The sequence below is a fragment of the Triticum aestivum genome, chromosome 3B, assembly GCF_018294505.1.
Source record: "Triticum aestivum cultivar Chinese Spring chromosome 3B, IWGSC CS RefSeq v2.1, whole genome shotgun sequence".
Lineage (NCBI taxonomy): Eukaryota > Viridiplantae > Streptophyta > Magnoliopsida > Poales > Poaceae > Triticum > Triticum aestivum.
In genome coordinates this window covers 476451419-476465635 of record NC_057801.1, presented here as the reverse complement: position 1 = coordinate 476465635, position 14217 = coordinate 476451419, and positions in this window count along the sequence as shown.

Sequence of the window (14217 nt, the reverse complement as noted above, 5' to 3'; positions counted from 1 at the left end):
GCTCCCTTCTCTCGAGCCGTGAAACCTCAGCCCCACCTCCATGGCGCCCCCCACCACACCAATTTCACAGCCGCCCTCCTCCCTAATGCCGGAGATGTTGTCCATCTGCTGTCGTGCACTGGGCCGTATGCCTCTTACTCCGTGCTGCCGGTGCTACCTCGACAACGGCCGCGTGAACCGTACCGGAGCCGATTCACCCCCGCCGTTGTTTACGGCGCCGGAGCGGCTCCAACTTCGGATCCGTCCAGAGTCCTGGCGCTGCTTCCGCGTAGCCGTCGACTGTCGCGACATTGCTCTTTCCCTGCCGCCGGTCGCCGCCGCAACCGCGCCGGCCTCACCGACTCGGCAGCTGGACCTGCCTACTTCACCATGCCGCCAGATAGGTCGCACCCTCATCTCAAATCACTTTATTTAGGCGTCAATTGTCTGAAATTTTTATTCTGGGCCAATCAATTCCCAATGGGAAGCAGCACCCCTCAAGGCGGCGGAGCTCCTAGGCTGCTAGTTGGCTGGTGTCTAACGTAAGGGTGCGGGGCCGCAAGTTCGCCGCAGAAGCAACGCTTAGATGGCTATCATTTAGAGTTGCGTGGGTTGAAGGTACTGCTGCGGCCGGATCTGGATGACAGGGAGTCTTTGTGGATTGGCCCGGGGGCGGCGCAACCACGGCAGTGCGGTGGGGCAGGGAGCGGGGTTTTGGCCGGGGCCACGGACGGCGGAGGCAGGCTACTCTGTCGTTGGTCGCTGGCTCTTCGGGGAAGATTCCGAACAGTGTCAGCCGGGAGGCACAAGACGGCCATCAAGCCATCCGGCATAGATCGGACAGTACCAAAATTAAATAAAATCGTGTGACCCCAATTTAGTCTTCAGTCAATAGACGTGTGACCACTCTTGTACCTTGTTGTTGATCTCTTAGTGTATTTCTTCAGATTAAAGAGATATGTCGTTCTTAACATTATGCTTTATCTACATCTTCAGACACACCGTCTTCCGACTCACCGCAGCTGCTCCAACAAGGGAAGCATACACCAGAAGGGAGCTATAGTCCCCACTCAACAGTTCCCTGCATCAAATGCGTGTGCCCGACGTGGACATCCACAACAACTGCAGGGCCATCGACAAGTCAGCACATGATGCTCACTCCTATGGATGGCAGCCAGATAGGTTGTACCCTCATCTTACTTGTGCGCAACATTTATGGCTTTGTTATTCATCTAAGCATGGAAAATAGATCATCACATTTCACTGTATATTCATGTTGATCTCTTATGGGTCTTGTTCAGGAGTTCACGCTATTCCATAGTTCAGCTAAGATACTTGTTCTTTAGGTAACGTTGTTCCATAGTTATCATCCATCAGCCAATGCTATCCCACAGGCTGGTGATTATAGTATTATACCACTTCTAGTATTACCTATGTTGTTCTTTAAAACTTTTGTGTGCCATCTAGTTAATATCGAGTACAAACGATACATATTCTGTAGCTTTCATCTGTGTTCTCCCTTTAGTTTATGAGACCTGTTGCTGCTAGTTAACTCCAGTCCTACTATTTATGTCGTCTCCTACAGGCACTCATTACATAAATCTAACTACTAGTTGTCTTCCATGCATCTCAGATATAATTGCACACACTGATATATCCACAAGAACCTCACGGAGCATGTAAAGGCCAATAAACTTGATGTCAATGATACCCAATATGATGGAACATGTAAAGGCAGTTCTTCAGAAGACTTGCAGAAAGATGATGAATCCTCTTCACCCCACAAGGTCCTTTCTCTAACTTGGCCTGTGATATGGGTACAACATGCATATAATGTCCTGGAGTGTATCGACTCTGTTGCAATGCCATGTGCTTAGCATGCTGATCATGCATGTAAATATGTCATGCCTTCCTGTTTTTCATTACCTATTCCATTCATGATAACATGTTTTCAAATTCACGTAATGTCGTTCTACTCTATCACAATGCCATCTGCTTAATTTGGACATCATGCTTCTGAATATCTTATGCATTGTTATTCATCAGTATGTACTTCATCTGTCTGTCATACCATGTTTTTTTACATTGAAGTGTTGTTCTAGTGCTATGTTGCAATGCCATCTTATTTTCCCAATCATACACGTGTATGTTGCCTTAGTTATTTCTGTACGTATTCTGCTAGCATATAGTTTTACATTCAACTAGTGTTTTTTGCTGTTTGTCTTGTCGTATCCCTAGCTCTTACACCATACTCCCTCCGTCCGGATTACATGTTGCCGAAATGGATAAAAAAGGATGTATCTAGAACTGAAATACGCCTAGACCCATCCATTTTTTCGGATGGAGGGAATACATGTCAATATGTCATGCCTTTCTATTCTTCAGTACCTATTCCATCTTTCTGCTGTCGCATGTTTTATAATTAAAGCACCATTCTTCTATACAAGGCATGCAAGGGGAAGATGACTATGTTAGAATCTGAAGGGTTACAAACAAGGCCTTTGCAAAAGATCCAAACGCTAGGAGATAATAAATCAACTCCAGTTTTTATAGATACTGCTCCAACATAGAGAAACCCAACTCCTACTGATAATAAGCAGATTCCAGTGGCCAAAGAACTAGTCCGCTCCAGTCGAGCAAAAATATGTCAACTCAATTCTAAGAAGCGTGTGCCTATCCTTGCATCATGAAATTTTATAGCATGCTGATCATATTTTCTACATGTTTCTTACCCATCTCTCTTTTAGAAAATAAGCTTAACAGATAGAAGAATTTCTGCAATGGTATCGTTTATGAGGAAAGATTCTTGCAGGAATTCTCTGTGCTCCAATGTAGATGTAAGTACCTGTTGTATATCACTATATTTTTACATCAGCATGTATTTTGTTAATCGGCATGAATCCAACCTTTATCTGATTTAAATTTAGTTGTAGCAAAATATATGATTAAAGGCCACAATGTTGATTTTTGTAAGGAAAACTGCCTGGTAGTTTTGCATCCTGAGCTGCATGAGTGCACTATATCATATCAGTGGGTTTGAATACTTTGGTTTTGCAGTGGGTTTTTCAGTGTTTTTTTACTGTGGTTCCTGTCGTATCCCTAGCTCTTACATCATACTCCCTCCGTCCGGATTAAATGTTGCAGAAATGGATAAAACTTGATGTATCTAGAACTAAAATACGCCTAGACCCATCCATTTATTTCCGGATGGAGGGAATACATGTCAATATGTCATGCCTTTCTATTCTTCAGTACCTATTCCATCTCTGTTGTAACATGTTTTATAACTGAATCACCATTCTTCTATATAAGGCACGCAAGGGGAAGACGGCTATGTTAGAATCTCAAGGGTTACAAACCAGGTCTTTGCGAAAGATCCAAACACCAGGAGATAATAAACCAACTCCATTTTTCATAGATACTGCTCCAGCACAGAGAAATCCAACTCCCACTGATAATAAGCAGATTCCAGTGGCCAAAGAACTAGTCCGCTCCAGTCCAGCAAAAGAATGCAAACTCCATTCTAAGAAGCGTGTGCGTATCCTTGCATCATGAAATTTTATAGCATTCTGATCATATTTTCTACATGTTTCTTACCCTTCTCTCTTTTAGAAAATAAGGTTAAACAATATAAGACTTCCTCCATTGGGATCGTATTCGAGGAAAATATCTTGCGGGAATTCTCTGTGCTCCAATGCTGATGTAAGTACCTGTTGTATATCATTATATTTTTACATCAACATGTATTTTGTTAATCGACATGAATCTAACCTTTATCTGATCTAAAATTAGTTGTAGCAAAATGTTAAAGGTGCCAATGTTTATTTTTGTAAGGAAAACTGCATGGTAGTTTTGCATACTGAGCTGCATGAATGTACTATCTCATATCATGCACATTACTGAATTGTAGTGCTTCTCTGGTTGCCCATTCATTCATTGTGTCAATGTTGCTTTCATACTACCTTACCTGGCTGATGATAGTTGTGCTATATTGTGTTAATTTGGTGTAGGCTAGTTGCCCAAACGTTCGTTGTGTCAATGTTGCTTTCCTATTATCTGACTTGGCCAATGATAGGAATGCTAGTGTGTTAATTTTGTGCAGGCTGCTGAAGATAAGAAGACAAACTCTGAAAACAGCAAGGCAACCCCATTGTTTCTTTCTAGTAAATCTAGGCCAGGTAATATGGCAATAACTCATGATTATTCTATTTGGTTCCCGTCCTAATTTATGTTATGATGCAGTGGTCGAGACACTCTCCACTATCAATAATACAAGCCTGCCAAAATCGCCATCTGAATCTGTTTAGTATCCTCTGTCTCGAATGCAACAGAATAAATGTATGTTTGTGAACCAATTAATGGCTGAAGCAATGATGGAAATGGTGGGTGAATCAGAGGTGCAGAGTCGTGCGACACAACAACTGATCAATGTTTTCAGAGACAGTGTAGTAAAGCAGCAAGAACTTGCCCACATGCTTATGGGCGTCATCTGTGCTGAGGTTGCAGATTGTGACGTTGTAGATGGTTAGGTTTTGCTCATTTATTTACACTGGCATCAATCTTTGATTGCCCAGTGGATGTAATTTCCTGTAATATATGCTGGATGTGCAACGTTATTCCCTGTATGCCGTACCTTTTCTTGATCGGTTTTGGTCCTATGCATAATTGCTCGTCGTAATGGGCTCAAATTATCTAATTTGGCCTAAAGACATGTACGAACTTTAGTGGGCCCATTAAGTTAATGGGTCGTTACTAGGCCGAAAGTTAATGGTCGGCCCTCTTACCTCCCGGATCGTTAACAGGCTGACATCGAAGCGGGCAACAGGTGGCCCCAATTTATTTTACGGGCCGTTAATAGGCCATTACTAAGTTTGGGCTACATATGGCCCAACTATACTATAGGCCTTTAGCAGGCCGAAAGAGACAGTGGGCTTGTACTGGACCATGAAGAGCATGGGCCGCTAAGAGGCCGAAAGTCAGGTCATATTGTAAATGGCCCAACTGTGTTGTGGGCCTTTAGCAGGCCGAAAGGGAAACCGGGCTGGTATTGGACCATGAAGGCATGGGCCGTTAAAAGGCCAAAACTAAGGTTCGACTACAAATGGCCCAACTCATTTATGGTCCGTTAACAGGACGAAAGGCACACAGGGCCGAGAATTGGCCCAACACTTAAATGGGTCGCTAAAAGGCCAAAACTCAGGTCCGACTACAAATGGCCCAACTGATTTATGGGCCGTCAATAGGCTGAAAGTGACACCGGGCCAGAAATTGGCCCAACACTTAAATGGGCCGCTAAAAGGCCGAAACTCAGGTCCGACTACAAATGGCCCATCAGATTTATGGGCCGTCAACGGGCTGAAAGACACACCGGGCCAGAAATTAGCCCAACATTTAAATGGGTCGCTAAAAGGCCGAAAGATGTACATCCTGAAAATTGGCCCATCCATTAAATGGGCCGTTAACAGGCCGAAATCTTATCGGGCCGATATTGAGCCCAAATATGTAGCAGGCTGTTAACGGGCTCGAATTGATGATGGGCTGCAATGGTGTCAAATCTTTAATGGGCCGTTGACGGGGCACATCTCGTATGGGCCGTGGGCTTAAATGGACGTGACACAAGTAGGCCTTATATGGGCCGGCCTGCTAATTTTTACTAGGCCGGCCTTTTTCACCCTGTGCCACGTGTCGACCTATCATAGGCGCCTCCTGTCCAATGAGTGGATGATATCTGTCCCAACGGCGAGGCAACACGTGCTTCCTACGGCCAATGATGATTTTACACGTGGAAAATCCCCATTGGTCCGGGCTGTTAACGGGTTATCGGATCCGAAACCAGACCCAATAGCTTAACGGCGTTCCGTTACGGTGGATGCCACGTGTCGGTCACCCTTGACGAAAGCACTTCTGTGATGCGTGATTTTTTGTCATGGAAGTGGACACTTCCGTGATGATAATTTTGGTAATGTCATGGAACACTTCTACGACAGCACAGGTATGACTATCTTAATTCTGTCATAAAATCGTCATGGATGTACATGCATGACAAAAAACGCGACCTACTGTGACAAACACGTATCATCACGGAAGTGTAATTTTTTGTAGTGCATATTTCGTAGTGCTTAGGCGAAGCCCTGCGGAGATCACTTCACCGTCACCACACCGTCGTGCTGACGGAACTCATCTACTACCTTGACGTCTTGCTGGATCAAGAAGGCGAGGGACGTCACCGAGCTGAACGTGTGTAGAATGCGGAGGTGTCGTGCGTTCAATACTTGATCGGTTGGAGCGCGAAGAAGTTCGATTACATCAACCGCGTTGTGAAACTCTTCTGCTTACGGTCTACGAGGGTACGTAGACACACTCTCCCCCTCGTTGATATGCATCTCCATGAATAGATCATTGCGTGTGCGTAGAAAAAAATTGTTTTCCGTGCAACATTCCCCAACAAATAAGAAACAACCAGGAAGGCAACCGAGGTGGGCACAATACACCAGGGCACGCCTGCCCTCCCTGGCGTGCCCTGGTGGGTTGTGGTCCCCTCGGGCAACTTCGCGACTCCATTTTTCTTCCTTATGCTTGTTTCCCAAGATAAAAAAATCTATATATACTCCCCCGACGTATTGACCACTGCATCGTGGAGAAATCCTTTGTTCTTGTTCCGTGCTATTTTTCTGACAGATCTGAAAATATGTCGTCTCAAGATTCGAAGGGAGAGAGCTATGTCGTAGACTATATCACAAACCCAAAGGTTTATGCGGATGTGGAGCACTACGGTTGGACCATGGAGGAAGAAGAAGATTATGACTTGAAGGTAACAGAGGAGACAAGTTGAGATGAAGAAGAAGCCCCACTACCTCAACCTGGGGACATGCACATGGAATTCAGGCAGTCAAGTCTCCCTAATAAAGCAAAGAAACCTAAGATCCAGTTTATCCCTTTTCGTCTTCTGCAGGAAAACAAGAAGGCATTATGCGAAAAGATATTAAAGCTTGAGCAGGAGATCGATGGCTTGAAAGAGGAAAATTTCATCCTAAAGCGTAAGCTTAGGAAGGAAAACGCTACTACCTCATCGCCACAACCATCATCATCTTCCCCACCAAAGCAGACTTGAATAACGGGTATGGGCACTCCCCTTGGCTTTTGCCAAGCTTGGGGGAGATGCCTCGGTATCGTATAACCATCACTTTTATTTCCTTTACCTATCTTAGTTCAACCTTTAGTTATCGCATGATTTAGTTGAATAAAAATTTAGTTCGATCTATTTTTGAGTGCTAGTTTTGTGATCATCTTTCTATGTAATCGACTGAGAGTTATATACTAAAGTTTAGTTTGAGCTCTTGCTTCTTTTCCTTTATGTTTCAATGAAATAAAAGAAAATAATGAAAATATCATATCCTAGTCTTATGGTAAGTAATGACATCACTAAGGAAAAGTACAAGTGGTAAAATTTGTTGAAAGTTGACAAACATAGCATTGGTCAATGATGCAATTCATGAAAGAATTAATAAGGGAAGAGAAGATTCACGTGTAAATACACTATCTTGGACATCTTTTATGATTGTGAGCCCCCATCAAATTTTATATGACCAAATTGTTGACGTTGGACAAGGAAGACAACATAATGATTTATGTTTGTTCATATTCACATAGAAGTTATAATGTCATAGATCCTTCAACATGTGGTGCTTGCCCAATATCTTTGCTAGCCAAAATTCAGCACTAAGTAGAGATACTACTTGTGCATCCAAAAACCCTTAAACCTAAATCAATATTTTGAGAGTCCACCATACATACCTATGGATTGAGCAAGATCCTTCAAGTAAGTTGTCATCGGTGCAAAAAGGCAATATAATTTGCTTTTAAATGTGTTTGATCATTTAGTGAAGAAAAAATAAGCATTGTACGAACTTGTGATGGAAAAGTAATAAAAGCGATGAAATGCATAATAAAGGTTTCTATCATAAGGGGCAATATAACGTGACGCTCTTTTGCATTAAGAGATTGGGCATACAAACCAAAAAGTGCATGACAACCTCTGCTTCCCTCTACGAAGGGCCTATCTTTTACTTTATGTATTTAATTATTATGCAAGAGTCAAAGTATTTTCCTCTATTCCTTTTTATTTTCTCTTTGGCAAGCATCATGTGGTGGGGAAAGATCTAGGCAGATATACCCAGTTGGATATGAGTGAGCACGAGTTATTATTGTTGACATCACCCTTGAGGTGAATGAGTTGGGAGGCGAAATTATAAGTCCCTATCTTTCTATGTGTTTGGTTGAAACTTTTTGCTCATGTGTTTGCAGTGAGTGTTAACAATCATAGAAGATTAAATGATGGTTGCGTATGTGGACTTGCCAGAAGGCTCCAATAAGAGACCCTTCATGGAAAGATGATGAATTGTAGTTGCAAAGTTGACTGAGAACATAGTTTGTTGGTTTTCAATAGAGTTTATGCTTTTTACTTCGATGTTGTGATGAATTGTTACTTGTTCATGAGAAGTTATATCATAAAGCGTTGGAAATATGCCCTAGAGGCAATAATAAATTGGTTGTTATCATATTTCCTTGTTCATGATAAAGGTTTATTATTCCTGCTAGAATTGTATTGACCGGAAACTTAAATACATGTGTGAATACATAAACAGATACGGTGTCCCTATTAAGCCTCTACTAGACTAGCTCGTTGATAAAAGATGGTTAAGGTTTCCTAACCATGGACATGAGTTGTCACTTGATAACAGGATCACATCATTAGGAGAATGATGTGATGGACAAGACCCATCCATTAGCTTAGCATATGATCGTTTAGTTTATTGCTACAACTTTCTTAATGTCAAATACATATTCCTTCGACCATGAGATCATGAAACTCCCAGATATGGGAGGAATACCATGTGTGCTATCAAATGTCACAACATAACTGGGTGATCATAAAGATGCTCTACAGGTGTCTCCGAAGGTGTCTATTGAGTTGGCGTGAATCGAGATTGGGATTTGTCACTCTGTATGACAGAGAGGTATCTCTGGGCCCTCTCGGTAATACACATCACAAGAAGATTGCAAGAAAAGTGACTAGGGAGTTAGTTGCAAGATGACGTATTACAGAACAAGTAAAGATACTTGCTGGTAATGAGATTGAACTAGGTATGGAGATACGGATGATCGAATCTCGGGCAAGTAACATACCGATAGACAAAGGGAAATACGTATGTTGTCATAAAGGTTCGACCGATAAAGATCGTCATGGAATATTTAGGAACCAATATGGGCATCCAGGTCCCGCTATTGGTTATTAACCAGAGAAGCATCTCGGTCATGTCTACATAATTCTCGAACCCATAGGGTCCGCACGCTTAACGTTCATTGACAATATAGTACTATATGAGTTATGTGAGTTGGTGACGGAATGTTGTACGGAGTCCCGGATGAGATCACGGACATGTCGAGGAGCTCCAAAATGGTCCGTAGGTAAAGATTGATATATAGGACGATGCTATTTGGCCATCGGAAAGGTTTCAGAATGTACCGGGTATTCATCGGATCACCGGAAGGGGTTCCGGGAGGCCCCGGGAGGTTATTGGGTCATATGGTCCAAACGAGGGGAGCACACCAGCCCACAAGGGGCTCGCACGCCCCACCTTTGGCCGCTGGACTTGGGGAGAAAAGGAAGGAGGGGAGTCGGCCTCCCCTTTCCTTCCCTCTTCTCCCATTTCCTTTCCCACGAGAGCAAATAAGGAAGGGGCGCGCTTAAGCGCAGGCGCCCTAGGGCTGGCCGCTGCCCCCCTAGGGGGTGAGCCTGGGCAGTCTCCTCCTCCCACACCTATATATATCTGAGGAGGGAGTGGGGCAACACAAACCATGATCCCCAAGCCGTGTGTGGCGCCCCTCTCCCTCTAGTTCGTCCTCGGCCATAATTTTCATAGTGCTCGGCAAAGCCCTGCGGAGATAGTTGCACCACCACCGTCACTATACCGTCGTGCTGCCGAAACTCATCTACTACTTCACCCGACTTGCTGGATCAAGAAGGTGAGGACGTCATCAAGCTAAACGTGTGCTAAACGTGGAGGTGCCGTGCGTTTGGTACTTGATCGGGCGGATCGTGAAGGTGTACGACTACATCAACCACGTTGATAAACACTTCCACTTAACAGTCTACGAGGGTACGTACACATACTATTTCCTCTCGTAGCTACGCATCTCCATGGATAGATCCCGAAACACTGGAGACTGAAAGGTCGAACATGAGTCATATAGTAGATATGATCAACATAGAGATGTTCACCATTCAAGATTACCCCATCTCACGTGATGATCAGACATGGGTTAGTTGATTTGGATCATGTTTCACTTAGACAACTTGACGGATGTTGATTTAAGTGGGAGTACATTAGTAATTTGATTAATTTGAACTAAATTTATTATGAACTCAGTCTGAATAGTTTTTGCATATCAATGTTGTAGATCAATGGCCCGTGCTACCATTCCCTTGAATTTTAATGCGTTCCTAGAGAAAGCTAAGTTGAAAGATGATGGTAGCAACTACACGGACTAGGTCCGTAACTTGAGGATTATCCTCATTGCTGCACAGAAGAATTATGTCCTTGATGCACCGCTAGGTGACAGACCTGCTGCAGGATCTACTGCATATGTTATGAACGCCTGGCAGGCTCGATCTAATGACTACTCAATAGTTCAGTGTGCCATGCTTTACGTCTTAGAACCGGGACTTCAAAGATGTTTTGAACTCCACGGAGCATATGAGATGTTTCAAGAGCTGAAGTTGATATTTCAAGCTAATGCCCAGGTTGAGAGATATGAAGTCTCAAGTTCTATAGCTGTACGATGGAGGAAAATAGTTCTGTCAGTGAACAGTTCTGTCAGTGAACACATACTCAAAATGTCTGGGTATCATAACCACTTGACTCGGCTGGGAATTGATCTTCCAGTTGAGAGTGTTATTGACAGAGTTCTCCAGTCACTGCCACCAATCTTCTCCAGTCACTGCCACCAATCTACAAAGGCTTTGTGATGAAGTAAATATGCAAGGGGTGACAAAAACGATCCCCGAGCTCTTTGGACGATGCTATTTGGTCACCGGAAAGGTTTCAGAATGTACTGGGTATTCATCGGATCACCGGAAGGGGTTCCGGAGGCCCCGGGAGGTTATTGGGCCATATGGGACAAAGGCCAAACAAGGGGAGCACACCAGCCCACAAGGGGCTGACGCGCCCCACCTCTGGCCGCTGGAATTGGGGAGAAAAGGAAGGAGGGGAGTTGGCCTCCCCTTGTGTTGTAGGGTGAAACCCTAGAGGGGATCTTTTCACACTTGGAGGGGGAAAAGAGCAAGAACACAAGAACACAAGAGGGGAAACACTCAAACAAACCACAATCACACATCCACTAGAGTAGCATACATGAGATCCACAAGCATACAAGAACAATTCAAGGAAAATCGCACTAGGGTAAAAGTTCTTTCCACTAGGTGAGGTTTTGATATCCACAAGAGGATCTACTCCAAGAGGAGGGCTTGATCTCCAAGAGGAGCTTCTCCAGGAGGAGGTCTAGATCTCCAAGAGGAGGAAGATGAGAAAAGCTCTCTCTTTGTCTATGTAATACTTTGCTAACCCCACCAAAGAGCTAGGGAAAGAGTTTACATAGGATAGGGATGGAATAGAAGGGGGAGAGGGATACAAGGGTCAAAACCCCAATTGCACGCATGCAATCTCGGAGGGGTACGGGCACCCGAGGCAAAGGGGGCCGGGTACCCGGACTGGTCAGCGGCCGGCTGTAGGTGGGCCAAGCACCCGAGGGTTCCAAGCCCAGGCACCCGGGGTGGCACTAGGCGGCTGGAGGGAGGGGGCCGGGCACCCGAGGGTCCAAGGCCCGGGCACCCGGGAGGCGGCTGGTGGCTGGGCAGGTGGCCGGGCACCCGGGGTTGAGGGCTTGGGAACCCGAGGCGTCGCTTTGGAGGAGAGGGGTCGGGCACCCGGGGCTGGGAGGCCGGGCACCCGGGGTGCCCAGGGGCCTTGCCCACCCCGCGGTTGCATGCCCGGGCACCCGGGATCCTCACGTCCAGGCACCCGAGGTGTCCAGGGGATCTCCGGTCCTTCGCGTTCTTTTCCCTCTCCTTCTCCTTGGGTTTCCAGGTGGACTTGGTGATTCCTCCATGCTTCCTCGCGATGATCTCCGAAGCACCTAAGAATGCATAACATGTCTCTTTGAGGTAGAACCCAATTCTCGTGTGAATCCGAATGAAACTCGAAGAGGAAAGAATTGACCTCATTCTCGATGGCGCGTGCACGTGCTCTTGTCATTGGTCCTCTTGGTGCTTGTGGTGGTGATGGAGTGTCCGTGTGAGCGGACGAGGGATGCTCCGCATCATCTCCCCCCCCCCTTGGGAGAGATCCGTCCGCGGATCATGATCTTCATCACCATGGCACTTGGCCAAGTCTTTGACGTTGAAGATGTCGCTTACGTTGTACTTGTCACATGGAATGTCAATCTTTTAGGCGTTGTCGTTGTAGCGTGCGAGCACCTTGAATGGTCCATCGTCTCTCTGAAGTAGCTTGGACTTGCACTCCTTGGGGAAGCGGTCCTTGCGGAGATGTAACCATCCTAGATCGCCCGGTTGGAACACCATCGGTGACTTGTTGACGATGAGCTTGGAGGCGAGGCGGTGTACTTCGTGGAACGTGTTTCTTCATGCATCTTATTGAGGTAGGTGGCTCTTGCGCTAGCGTGCATGTTCGCTCGTTCTTGTAGCGGTAGAGGAAGGATGTCCAACGACGACAAAGGGTTGAATCCATAGACAACCTCGAAGGGGGACTTGCCGGTAGTAGAGTGTGTTGCACGGTTGTAGGCGTACTCGGCAATGGGTAAGTACTCCTCCCACTCCTTGATGTTCCACGCATAGGAGAGTGGCGAGCCTCCGGTTGGTGACTTCCTTTTGGCCATTGGTTTGAGGAGGATATGCCGCGGAGAAGAGTAGCTTGATCCCGAGCTTGGCACGTAACGTCTTCCAAAAGTAGCTTAAGAACTTGACGTCTCGGTCCGACACAATTGTCTTTAGCACTCCGTGTAACCTCAAGATTTCCCTACAAAAAAGATTTGCAACATGTGAAGCATCATTGATCTTATTGCATGGGATAAAATGAGCCATTTTAGAGAATCGGTCCACAACAACAAATACAGAATCCTTGCCATTTTGAGTCCTAGGTAATCCAAGCACCAAATCCATGCTAATATCTTCCCATGGTTGATGTGGAATAGGAAGTGGCATATGTAAACCATGGGATTGAGATTGTGACTTAGCTTTGCGGCATGTAGAGCATTGGTTGGTGAAGCGTGAGACATCGCGGAACATCTTGGGCCAAAAGTAGTTCTTGGAGAGCGTGGCAAAAGTCTTGTCGCGTCCAAAATGTCCCATGAGTCCGCCTCCATGAGCCTCTTGCAAAAGTAACAAACGAAGAGAAGACTCGGAGATGCATAAATTGTTAGCTCTCATTAGATAACCATCTTTGATATAATATTGTTCCCAAGATGTATGCGTCACACACTTAGCAAAAGGAGTAGCAAAAGTCACATCGTGCTCATACAAATCTTTGATATGATCAAATCCAACAACATTCAATTCAAGTTGAGTAATTAACATGCATTTGCGGGAAAGAGCATCCGCCACAACATTCTCTTTGCCCTTAATGTACTTGATCACATAAGGGAAAGATTAAATAAATTCACTCCATTTAGCATGTCATTTATTCAACTTGGTTTGGCCTTTAAGGTACTTAAGTGTCTTATGATCGGTATGTATGACAAACTCATGTCGGCGAAGATAATGCTCCCAAACATGCAACACACGCACTAAAGCATACAATTCTTTGGCATAGATGGGATAGTTAAGTTGAGCATCGGAGAGTTTTTCACTAAAATATGCAATGGCTCGCTTTTCTTGCATCAAAACTCCACCAATTCCATTACCACTAGCATCACAATGAACCTCAAAAGTTTTGTCAAAGTTAGGCAAAGCAAGAACCAGAGCATGAGTAAGCAAAGATTTGAGCTCAACAAATGCAATAGATTGCAAAGGTCCCCAAACAAAGGGTGCATTTTTCTTACTCGAGTCTTGAAACGGTGCGGCAATAGTGCTAAAGTATTTCACAAAGCGAAGATAAAAACCCGCAAGACCAAGGAAACTACGCACTTGTTGCAAATTAGTGGGTTCTGGCCAAGTTTTAATTG